This window comes from Myxocyprinus asiaticus, chromosome 16 (genome assembly GCF_019703515.2).
Source record: "Myxocyprinus asiaticus isolate MX2 ecotype Aquarium Trade chromosome 16, UBuf_Myxa_2, whole genome shotgun sequence".
NCBI classification, from domain to species: domain Eukaryota; kingdom Metazoa; phylum Chordata; class Actinopteri; order Cypriniformes; family Catostomidae; genus Myxocyprinus; species Myxocyprinus asiaticus.
This window is the reverse complement of record NC_059359.1, coordinates 16,319,675-16,331,680: the sequence shown is the minus strand read 5'-3', so window position 1 is coordinate 16,331,680 and position 12,006 is coordinate 16,319,675. Positions and strand designations below refer to the sequence as shown.

The window sequence follows — 12,006 nt, the reverse complement described above, 5'->3', positions numbered from 1 at the left end:
ACTTAAAGGGATAGTTCACCCAAAAATGAAAATTATCTCATCGTTTACTCACCCTCATGCCATACCAGATGTGTATGAAATTTTTTTTTTCTGCTGAACACAAACAAAGATTTTTAGTAGAATATCTCAGCTCTGTTGGTCCATACAATGCAAGTGAATGGTGGCCAGACCTTTGAAGCTACACAAATCACATAAAGGCAGCATAAAAGTAATCCATAAGACTCCAGTGGTTCTTCTGAAGCGATGCAATCACTTTGGGTGGGAAACAAATCAATATTTAAATCCTTTTTACTTTAAATCTCCACTTTCACTTTCAAAATGTGAAAGTGAAAGTGGAGATTTTTAGTAAGAAAGGGCTCAACTATTGATCTGTTTCTACTCACACCTATCATATTGCTTAATATATATATATATATATATATATATATATATATATATATATATATATATACACAGGTGCATCTCAATAAATTAGAATGTCGTGGAAAAGTTCATTTATTTCAGTAATTCAACTCAAATTGTGAAACTCGTGTATTAAATAAATTCAATGCACACAGACTGAAGTAGTTTAAGTCTTTGGTTCTTTTAATTGTGATGATTTTGGCTCACATTTAACAAAAACCCACCAATTCACTATCTCAAAAAATTCAATCAGCTAATCAACTCAAAACACCTGCAAAGGTTTCCTGAGCCTTCAAAATGGTCTCTCAGTTTGGTTCACTAGGCTACACAATCATGGGGAAGACTGCTGATCTGACAGTTGTCCAGAAGACAATCATTGACACCCTTCACAAGGAGGGTAAGCCACAAACATTCATTGCCAAAGAAGCTGGCTGTTCACAGTGTGCTGTATCCAAGCATGTTAACAGAAAGTTGAGTGGAAGGAAAAAGTGTTGAAGAAAAAGATGCACAACCAACCGAGAGAACCGCAGCCTTATGATTGTCCAGCAAAATCGATTCAAGAATTTGGGTGAACTTCACAAGGAATGGACTGAGGCTGGGGTCAAGGCATCAAGAGCCACCACACACAGACGTGTCAAGGAATTTGGCTACAGTTGTTGTATTCCTCTTGTTAAGCCACTCCTGAACCACAGACAACGTCAGAGGCGTCTTACCTGGGCTAAGGAGAAGAGGAACTGGACTGTTGCCCAGTGGTCCAAAGTCCTCTTTTCAGATGAGAGCAAGTTTTGTATTTCATTTGGAAACCAAGGTCCTAGAGTCTGGAGGAAGGGTGGAGAAGCTCATAGCCCAAGTTGCTTGAAGTCCAGTGTTAAGTTTCCACAGTCTGTGATGATTTGGGGTGCAATGTCATCTGCTGGTGTTGGTCCATTGTGTTTTTTGAAAACCAAAGTCACTGCACCCGTTTACCAAGAAATTTTGGAGCACTTCATGCTTCCTTCTGCTGACCAGCTTTTTAAAGATGCTGATTTCATTTTCCAGCAGGATTTGGCACCTGCCCACACTGCCAAAAGCACCAAAAGTTGGTTAAATGACCATGGTGTTGGTGTGCTTGACTGGCCAGCAAACTCACGAGACCTGAACCCCATAGAGAATCTATGGGGTATTGTCAAGAGGAAAATGAGAAACAAGAGACCAAAAAATGCAGATGAGCTGAAGGCCACTGTCAAAGAAACCTGGGCTTCCATACCACCTCAGCAGTGCCACAAACTGATCACCTCCATGCCACGCCGAATTGAGGCAGTAATTAAAGCAAAAGGAGCCCCTACCAAGTATTGAGTACATATACAGTAAATGAACATACTTTCCAGAAGGCCAACAATTCACTAAAAATGTTTTTTTTTTATTGGTCTTATGATGTATTCTAATTTTTTGAGATAGTGAATTGGTGGGTTTTTGTTAAATGTGAGCCAAAATCATCACAATTAAAAGAAACGAAGACTTAAACTACTTCAGTCTCTGTGCACTGAATTTATTTAATACACGAGTTTCACAATTTGAGTTGAATTACTGAAATAAATGAACTTTTCCACGACATTCTAATTTATTGAGATGCACCTGTATATATATATATATATATATATATATATATATATATATATATATATATATATATATATATATTTATTTTAACCACTGGATTCATATGGATTTATTTTATGCTGCCTTTATGTGATTTTTGGAGCATGAAAGGTCTGGCCACCATTCACTTGCATTGTATGGACCTTCAAATCTTGGTTTGTGTTCAGCAGAAAACAGAAAATCATACACATCTGGGATGGCATGAGGGTGAGTAAATCATTTTTGGGTGAACTATCCCTTTAAGGCCAAAGTATGCTTCGGCTGTCCATGTTGCTGATTGCTACGCACACAGTATGCGTGGTGCAAATTTCGTCATCAGCACAGTCTGTGTGGACTGTCCATGTCCAAATTTTATCGACACGCGGACAGTCCTTGTCTGTCCACACTGGCGCAAGCGCCTTTCATTGACTGTAATAAAAGAGTATCATAAAGCAGTTGTAGCGCCCATGCGTCAAACGCGTTTGTATTCGCTTGCGGTCAAAAGATTATACTTTGAAAGGCAACACGGTCTATCATGTGCAATTTGATTCAAAACTCAGAAAAACAGAGTATACCTGGGCATTTAGCCTACATTCACTCGAGCTAAATATGGCCAGCTCAGGGCTTCCATAGTAACCAGAGACAAAGAATGAGAAAGATGAGCTGTGTGAGTTTCATTCATTTACATTCACAGAAAAACAAGTGGAACGGCTCCCTCTTCCAAACCGCCCACAACATAGTGCTTCCGGGCCCGTCAATCACCTCACCTGTGGCTTTTTAGAGCACAGGGCCAATAGAATAAAAAATCCACCCACACGAGGAAGTGAATCAAGCAGTGCCTCTATCGGGGAGTAATAGTGAATCAGATGCTCTGCAGTACAAGCGCAGGGCCGACCCACACAGCTGCTGATATGATTAGTCATACTTCGGCAGAATTTCTGAGCTTTATTCCTTCATTACTGGCTCCTCTCAAGTCTCTCCTAGCATTTAACCTTCCAAAAACAAAGCAGCGTTAATGAGAAAGCCTTTCTTGGCTTTTGAGAAGTGCACTTTACCTGCACTTCACATCTTCACATCCTGATTGAGAGCTTCTTTAAGACATGGGCTATGTCCAAAAGCAAAGGGAAGCTGCCTTGCCACCCAGTCAGTCAATGGACTCGGTGGCTACACAGACAGCACTTTTGAATGAAGGTACCTTCTATGGGAACTGGTTTCAGACAGCCCTCCAAGACACCATAATATCATGTCTAATGGCCTAGAAAACACTGAAGTGAGCTTTAGACATAACCATGTGAATATTTAATGACTACAATGCTAACTTTTCAGTAAAGATGGGGACACGAATTGATAAAATGTACATTTATAAATGAATTTACTTAACCATTTTCTTTTTCACCCAATCACCACATCAAAATGACCCGAATAACCTGATGAAGGCATCTTAGTAGACAGGATGTGATGCAAACATTGGATTCCGATGTGTCTGATTCCTTCTAATACCATGTATACTTCCTGCAAAGATAGTATTTTCAAAGTTTCGGGCACAGCAATGGAGTATAAGCACCTCAGACAAAGAAAAGAGACCATGCATCATCAAATTTGACAGTAACAAACAAAGTTAAAGAAACAGTGTTTTGCTATATAAAAAATAATATGGGCTTACACGTATTTTAACTCAGCAGGTTCTTAGAATCTAAACAATGAGTTAACAAGTTTTTCATGAATACATCTATGGATAACCATTTGAAAAACAAGATTATGAGCTATAGAACCTATTACATGTGAGACAAATTTGTTAACAGAATTACAACTCACCAATCCATTGGTGAGTGACCATCAGGCACTGTGTACAAAAATCTCTTTGCACAAAGGACATTTCCCTTGATCTCGTGTGAACACACATGCACACACACACACACACATAGAACCAATCATTTGCAACACATCTCAAAAGCCACACATTTAATAAATGTGCTGACAGTAGAACCTGACCACATAATTAACAAAAACAGCCAAATACTCACTCTGAAAGCTGATCTCCTCATGTATAGTAATTCCAGTTTAGTGTCCATTCTCCAAATAGAATAGAGCATACGGTACGAAAAGGCAGGAGGCAGCGCCGTCTGTTACCTGAAGGTTCTGCCACCTCACAGCACCAAAGCATGAATGAGAGTCACCAAATGACACAGCGGATATGAATGTTTGTGATTGAGTGGGTGTACTTCAGTGAAGTGAGTAAGGGGGGGAGAGAAAGTGAGAGAGAGAGAGAGAGAGAGAGAGAGAGAGATGGGAGGGGGAGAGAAAGAGTAAGAAAACGAGTGGGTGTGAGAGACATGGAGACACATGGCGAGTATGAGGAGGAGGAAAAGGTTGTATGAATGAACACGGTCACAGTGATTGAATAACAGGCAGCCTTATTGTTGTGATCATAAGCTAATGGAGCCAGAACACACTGTTAACAAAGTGGCTTATTACTTCATTAGTTTTCATCATTTTACTCAAAGCCCATTCATGGTACGAAACCCAATTAAAGGAAAATTCTGTAATTATTTACTCAACCATTTTGTTCCAAATCAATATGACCGACTTTCTTGCATGGAACACAAAAGGAAAGAATTTGGAGAGTGTTTTCCATTCTCTTTTCCATGCAATTAACAGGGACTGAAGCTTTCATGGATGAAAAAGTCCCACTAAAGTATCATAAAAGTTGTCCTTATGACTTATGTACTATATTCCAAGTCTTCTGAAGACATATGATAGCTTTGGGTCTGGAACTACACAAAGGCGAGTAAATGATAACAGAACTGTAATTTTGCGGTGATCTATCCCTTTGAATGACAGATGAAATCTGCTAAACTGATCAATTGTGGTTCATGTGATGTTTTTCCCTGATGGGAATTTGTAGGCTCACGTTCACTGCATAACTTTCAGGTCACCTCAGACTGGCCATCTTAACTCCTGCTGTTTCAATGAAAAGAACAGCTCCATATTTGGATGTTGACATCATAAGGGAGCTGGCTGTAACACTGATTGTATAGGGCTCCCAACTATGCATGCACATAAATTACTATATGAATGTATGTGTGGCAACACATGCATGCAGGCATCTGTCACACAAAAAAGAAAAAAGAAAAAAAAAAAGTGTGAGGATAATAAATTAAGGGACGTAAAAATGAGTGGAAATAATTATTAAAAATACAATAACAACAAAGCAAGATCCATAAACAAATAGTTACGGAGTCTGGTGTGGAAGATCTTGACTGGCTTGCACAAAGCTCAGAACACCTCTGGGATTAATTGGATTACCAACTACGAGCCAACTGATGCTCTTGTGTCTAAATGGGAGCAAATCCCACTGCCATGTTCCAAAATCTAGTTGAAAGCCTTCCCATAAGAGTGGAAACTGTAAGGAAAAACCCAGGCCCGGTTGCAAGAAACCTGTAAGATAAGGGTTTTCTTGGCTTAAGTGTCTTTTTTGCAACAAGGTGCACCTCCCTTTTAATGTCATTGGTTTTGAAATTAAATGTTTAACAAGCACATATGGGTGTGTCCACTTCGTTTTAGCCATATAGTATATTGTAAATATATAAACATGTGCAAGCATTATAGGGAGTAATAATGAGATCATGAATCAGGATTTGATGAAAGATGGATTTGCAGTGCTGTACATATGATTCTAAGTTTCACCACCAGAGACAGACAACCACTATCAAGCCAAAAACATTCATAACATATTTATTAAAACCAATTAAGTCCTAGTTGACCATAAATATTATGCCAACACTCACATGCATACATGCTGGTATACATCACAACAGCTCCTCTGTGTGAATTGAGATAAGAGTTCTAGGAAATTTCCTTGCAAATGTTCCTGCTACACAAATAGTGGGCTGTGACGCTGCATAGTGAGCTGATGAACAAACAGACTGAATGGGGCTTTCCCAATGAACGGAAGACACAAGCACAGAGAATCCTGGGAGACTTGAGCTTCTTTTCTATTCTTTTTTTGTTTCCTTGATATTTTCCTGTAAATGTGAAGCTTTTATATAAGCTCTTAATTTTTTTTTTTCTAAATCTTTCCAGCACCTTCTACTTAGGCTTGATAAGATATAATCTGACAGTTAAATCTAGCCTACTGTACATAAAAGAAAGTTAGTTGCTTGTTTCACAAACTATCAACTAATTAAAATCCAAATATTCATATCCAAATAGAGTTGGAACTATGGTTGGGTATTGCCAACCACCTCACGATACGTATAGTGATACATATGTTGCTTATGATGAGTTCATTTTTATGATACAAATATGTGTAAGAAACCAGGCCACACTGAGTGGTCAGTATTCCAATGTTCAAGTCGAGTAATGGTCAATACTGGTTTGTCCAATGACAGATTTTTCAAATTTTACTTTTTTTACCCCCAATCTTAAAGGGATAGTTCATCCAAAAATGAAAATTCTGTCATTATCTACTCACCCTCATGTTGTTCCAAAGCCATTTGACACTCTTTCCTTCATGGAACACAAAAGGAGATGGGGACAGCCTCAGTCCCCATTCCATTTCATTGTATGGGGAAAAAAAGCATCAATATACTTCAAAATGTTTCCATTTTGTGTGAACTATCCCTTTAAATAATTGGTTACCTCCTTGTTAGAAACATGGAACTAATGTTTCAAGCAAGAAAACAGAATGACACTAGCATTCTGATGCTCCTACCTTTGTCCATTCCTACGCACATCCTTAACTGCTTAAAATTATTCTTCGCTTGTTAAGTACAGCTTGCATCTTCATCTGTCACTGAAAACTCCTCTCTGAGCTTTAACCTTTCTATTGCTCCTCTACTTCATCTTTCTACTTATTCTTTTTTACACTCTTGGTTTTATCAATCATCCCAAATAATTGTGTGACCTTCAGCATCATGTGGAGCAGGGCAGTGTACTGGCCCTGAGGCAGTGTGCGTATTGTGTATGACTGAATGTGATCTTTGTGATGATGGTCAGCCTGTTTAAGGGTGGGAGGGGGACTGTGGCCAGGCATTGCCCATACTGTAGCCCTCTGGGAGGGTAACTCACACTTCTGTCATCCCTTTGTCTTCTGTTTTTCCAACAATAGTTGGGGACAACAGAGGCTCTGTAAATCTGATCAACAGGGAGATTGCTGTACAACACAGCCATGACGGATTGTCTTGTTATGGCAAGATCTCCATGGTCGTGCAATGTGAAGAGAGCCTTGTACTTTGTAAGACAACACAAATTAACATAAAAAAGCAGCAGCATCAAGTTAGAATAAGATTCAGACTGCTGATGCCAGATTGAAACAAAAATAGCACAAAAGATACCTGGAATTCTGAAAAGCTAAAAGAGATTACATAAATAAACCATGTATTAAGAGATGTGGGTGTTCTTTCTAAAAACTAGAGCATTTCCAGGCAACCGTATTACCCCAAGGCTTTTCAAAGCTGAGGCTTCTGTATAAACATGACCAAGAGAGAGAAGGCAAACTTGTTTATTTCCCAACACCTTGTATTGCAAGTAATTGAGGGAGTGGCATTGCAACCCAACTAAAATCGACTGACATATCAGCACCGATAGTTACTTTTTTAAACAGCTTTTTTAATCAGTTGTCGTCAAAAATCTACGCCAATAGTTGCAGATAGTTTTTATAAATAATTAATATTCTTCCTGCAGATAGCTATTCTTCCTGCAGATAGGTATTCTGCTGGACCCATCTGCAGCCTTTGAAACAGTCACCCAGCAGATCCTCCTGTCCACTCTCTCTACTCTGGGCATCACAGGAACTGTGCTTGGCTGGTTCAAATCCTATCTCTCAGGTAGGTATTTCAAGGTAGCCTGGAGGGGTGAGGTGTCCAAGTCACATCAGCTACTTACTGGGGCACCTCAGGGCTCAGTGTTTGGACCACTTCTCTTCTCTATATACACTACATCACTGGGACCCATCATTCAAGCTAACCACTAACCACTGCTACGCCGATGACACACAGCTATACTTGTCTTTCCAACCTAATGGCCCCACGGTGACTTCTCGAATCTCTGCCTGTTTGGCAGACATCTCGGCCTGGATGAAGGAACACCACCTGCATCTCAACCTAGAAAAAAATGTAACTCCTCGTCTTTCCAACCAACCCTGCTGTTGAGCACAATAACACTGTTCAGCTGGGTTCATCTACAATAACACCTTCCAAAACGGTCAAAAATCTAGGGATAACCATTGTCAACCAACTCAATTTCACTGATCACATCTCAAAAAAAGCCAGTTCATGTTGTTTTACACTCTACAACATCAGGAAAATAAAACCCTTCCTCTCTGAACATGCCACACAACTCCTTGTTCAGTCTCTTGTCATATCTAGACTGGATTACTGTAATGCTTTCTTAGCACGCTCTTCCTGCATGCGCAATTAGGCCTCTGCAAATGATCCAGAATGCAGCAGCACGTCTGGTCTTCAACGAACCCAAGATAGCATATGTTTCACCCCTCCTTGTGTCTCTAAACTGGTTGCCGGTTGCTGCATGTATCAAGTTCAAGGCTCTGATGCTGGCATATATAATGGGTCTACTGCAGTTTACCTAAAATCACTCCTGCAGAGCTACGTTCTCACCAGAAGTCTGCATTCTGCAAATGAACGGTGCTTTGTATGGCTGTCAATTGAGCAGAGAAACTAAATTCAAATTTTTAGCTTAAATATTTTCTAAATTTGAATAATATTTGAATTTTAATGTCAGCTTATTCTTAAACTGAAGTTATTTCCTTAGTCCACAAGAGGGTGCAATAAATACATAAACCATACAGCAACATTATAGTAATGCAAAGAACATTCCTGGCTGTTAAAAAAGACCATAGCATTTTCAACTAATATACATGAAATAAATAAATAAAATGTTTTAGTCGGTCCATATTCTCAAATGTTAAGTTAAAAGTAAAATGGGGGGGACGCTTCAATAGGCAGTTCACATGGTGTTACACTTGCACTGATGCCACAGTATACTACCCCAGACACAAGCTATAATAACAGTGAAATACCACATTGTTTTTTATTCATTACAGTTGTATGTAGTGTAGCAATATTCCCGGATAGCAGAGGCATTCGGCTGAACTCGGTGGCGAAGTGGCTCAGACTATGAGCCCAGGCCAGGGGCTGTTCAATCAGACGGAACACAACAAAATGAAACTGAACGTGAGGATCTCGAGACACACATTTCCAAGTTGAACATCTTTCCTGACAAAGCATTAAAAAAAACTGCACAGTTTTAGCATTCGAATATGCATTTTTTTCTTAAATTCGACAAATATTCTAATTTTAATTTGACAGCCCTAGCGCCTTGTCGTACCAACACAGAGGCATCAAACCACTTTCCCAGACTTTCGGCTTCACTATACATATATGTCTCAACTCCATCTGTGAAGCAGACTATATATATATATATATATATATATATATATATATATATATATATATATATATATATATATATATATTACAGAATACATACTGTAAAATGTAATTTGTAACGTATTCCGTTAGATTACTCAAGGTCAGTGACGTATTCTAAATACTTTGGATTACTTCTTCAGCACTGGTAGATTTTTTCACTTGTTTTGACTATAAAACTCTGCCAGTACAGTAAGACAAATTACACATGTTAAAAATACATTCTCTGAAAAACCTAAATATCATATACAGTGTTGCTTCTAAAACAAGATAAATCCAACTGATCTTGTTTTAAGGATTTTTAGATACTTTTACAGGAAAACAATACAAAAAATATTATCAAGAATACGATTTTTACCCTAATATCAAAGGTCTTACTAGAAAAAAGAAATTATGATCCAATGTGAATTTTCTTGATAAAAAAATATGATAGTGCCTGGTAACATGTGAATGTAAAATGGCTAGAAATAGCATTTTAGATTAGCGTAATGCTGACAATTTACACAAGATTGTTTTCTATTTCTTTTGTCTAGTAAGTTCTAGTAAGCTTTCTTTTGTCTGCTCGTATGAATATAACACATCATAAGAAAGTGTTTTACCGCTGTTCAAATACACTTTGGATTGCATCATTTATATATATAAATGTTTTTCATCTGAAAAGGACTAAATATTAAATGAAACAAATGACAATAAAATGCAAAGTAATCTCTTCAGTAATCAAAATACTTTTGGAATGTAACTGTATTCTAATTACCAATTATTTAAATTGTAACTGTAGTGGAATACAGTTTACTTATATTTTGTTTTTTAAATACGTAATCCCAGTACATGTATTTCATTACTCCCCAACTGTGTGTATATATATATATATTTGAATCTTTGTAATGCAGCACTTTTTGTATTACTGTCTCCTTAAGATGAATCGCTTATGTTGTATCATTCCTCTAGTCGCTTTGGATAAAAATACCTCCCAAATGAATAAATGTAAATGTTCCTGCATTTCTTGCGCTGGAGTATTCTACACTTAGAACTCCTTGGTTCTACAGTATAACAGCAGCCTCTAGAGGTGAAAAAAAAAAAAAAAAAAATCACTGACTCCACATGGAGTTTGTTGTGTGATGTGACTACGCTTTGCACAGAGCTGGACATGTGTAATGTCCACAGAGGGGGGCCAAAAGCGAGATGTTAAGAGAGTTGTTTTCAGCTTTACAATACAGTGAAAAGGAATGCATATTTTATAAACTGTACCCCCAACTTCAAACCCCAAACCTAAACCTAAACCTAACCATCAGTGAAGTAAAAATTTAATGTTAGAGGGAAAAATGCAACCTCTGAATCGTGCTCATCAATGATTATGCAAGTGCGACATCTTCCTGGTTTTAACATGGGATCCAAACCCAGGTCCGAAGCTGCTGATGCAATGCGATTCCAGTCGCGCCACAAGGCAAGGTAAACAGGCTGGAGCCAACTGAAAAATGTCTTATAGAATAATCGCGTTTGTCAGTGATAATATAAGTCGGCATAATGTGGCCGATACAAGGTTAGTGGAACTCTCCGAAACAACATGCCGACTTTCCGCATGATCATGCTGGGAGAGGATGCTAACATTAACAATTTGAATGGTTAGAACAATGTCAAAGTCAAGGATGGAAACTGCTCACCTTTCATCTTAATTCGCCGTTTTGAATTAAAAAATGTCATGTATGATTCTTGCAGATCCGATACGTTTTTTTTTTCGGGGTTGAGGGGGGTCCAATTTGTTACAGTAAGGTTATTATAATGAGCCCTCTGAAGATGATTTGTTATGTTAATTTTGACTGATAGTGTCCCTAGAGAAAAGGAAGTCTGTTTTTATGAAATACCAGATGATACCAATTATGATAAGCGATCGCTGATTATCTACTATTGATGAATAATGATCTACTGTTGTTGAATTACTGCTCATTCAGAATTTATAGTCTATATGACAATGTTTACGTTATAGCGTTTATGTGTTGTCGAGGTGTTTGAGAGAAGGAAATTTCATGGCGTCTGTGCTTTCAAACTGGTGAGTGCAAATGTTTTTGCTGTTAATTTTAAATCTTTATTTTATTTTACATTTGTATTAATGCATATTATCCATTTAATGTTTTTTCCCAAAAAGAAAAGCACAGTTTTGTTGAACTTGGCTTATTTTGAAACCGTTCTTGGTAACGTTTGTGATTAAACAAAATATACTGTAAATTTTACGTACATATCATACTTGTAAATAAAAATGTACGTTAAAAACAAAAAGTAATCGATTACTCATTTTTGTGGGTTAGAGTACTCGACTACAAAATTACTCAATAATGACCATCCCTAATTAGTAGCAGCAAAATACACTATTGGCCGACCTCTAAACCTAACAGGAAATTTCAGCATTTCAAACTCAGTAGGAGCTAAGTTTTGTCAGCTTTGATGTGCCACTTCTCCAATACATAATTATTAGTAATTTTTTATTAGTAATTATTAGTATTTCCTCCAGTTGAACTAACATGTTATACAGAACCCTGCCACA

General features: G+C 37.9%; 1 protein-coding gene across 6 annotated transcripts in view; it reads right to left on the bottom strand.

Annotated features, from left to right (window-relative positions):
* LOC127453601 (transcription factor HIVEP3-like) overlaps window positions 1-12,006 on the bottom strand; it is a 120,916-nt gene that overhangs the window by 23,391 nt on the left and 85,519 nt on the right. The window contains exon 1 of one of the 6 annotated variants that reach the window (XM_051720079.1): window positions 4,044-4,165. The exons of the other annotated variants lie outside the window; for them this stretch is intronic. The gene's annotated coding sequence lies outside the window, so the exon portion shown is untranslated. Of the gene's footprint in view, window positions 1-4,043; window positions 4,166-12,006 lie in introns of those variants that run through there. 6 annotated transcript variants of the gene reach the window in all.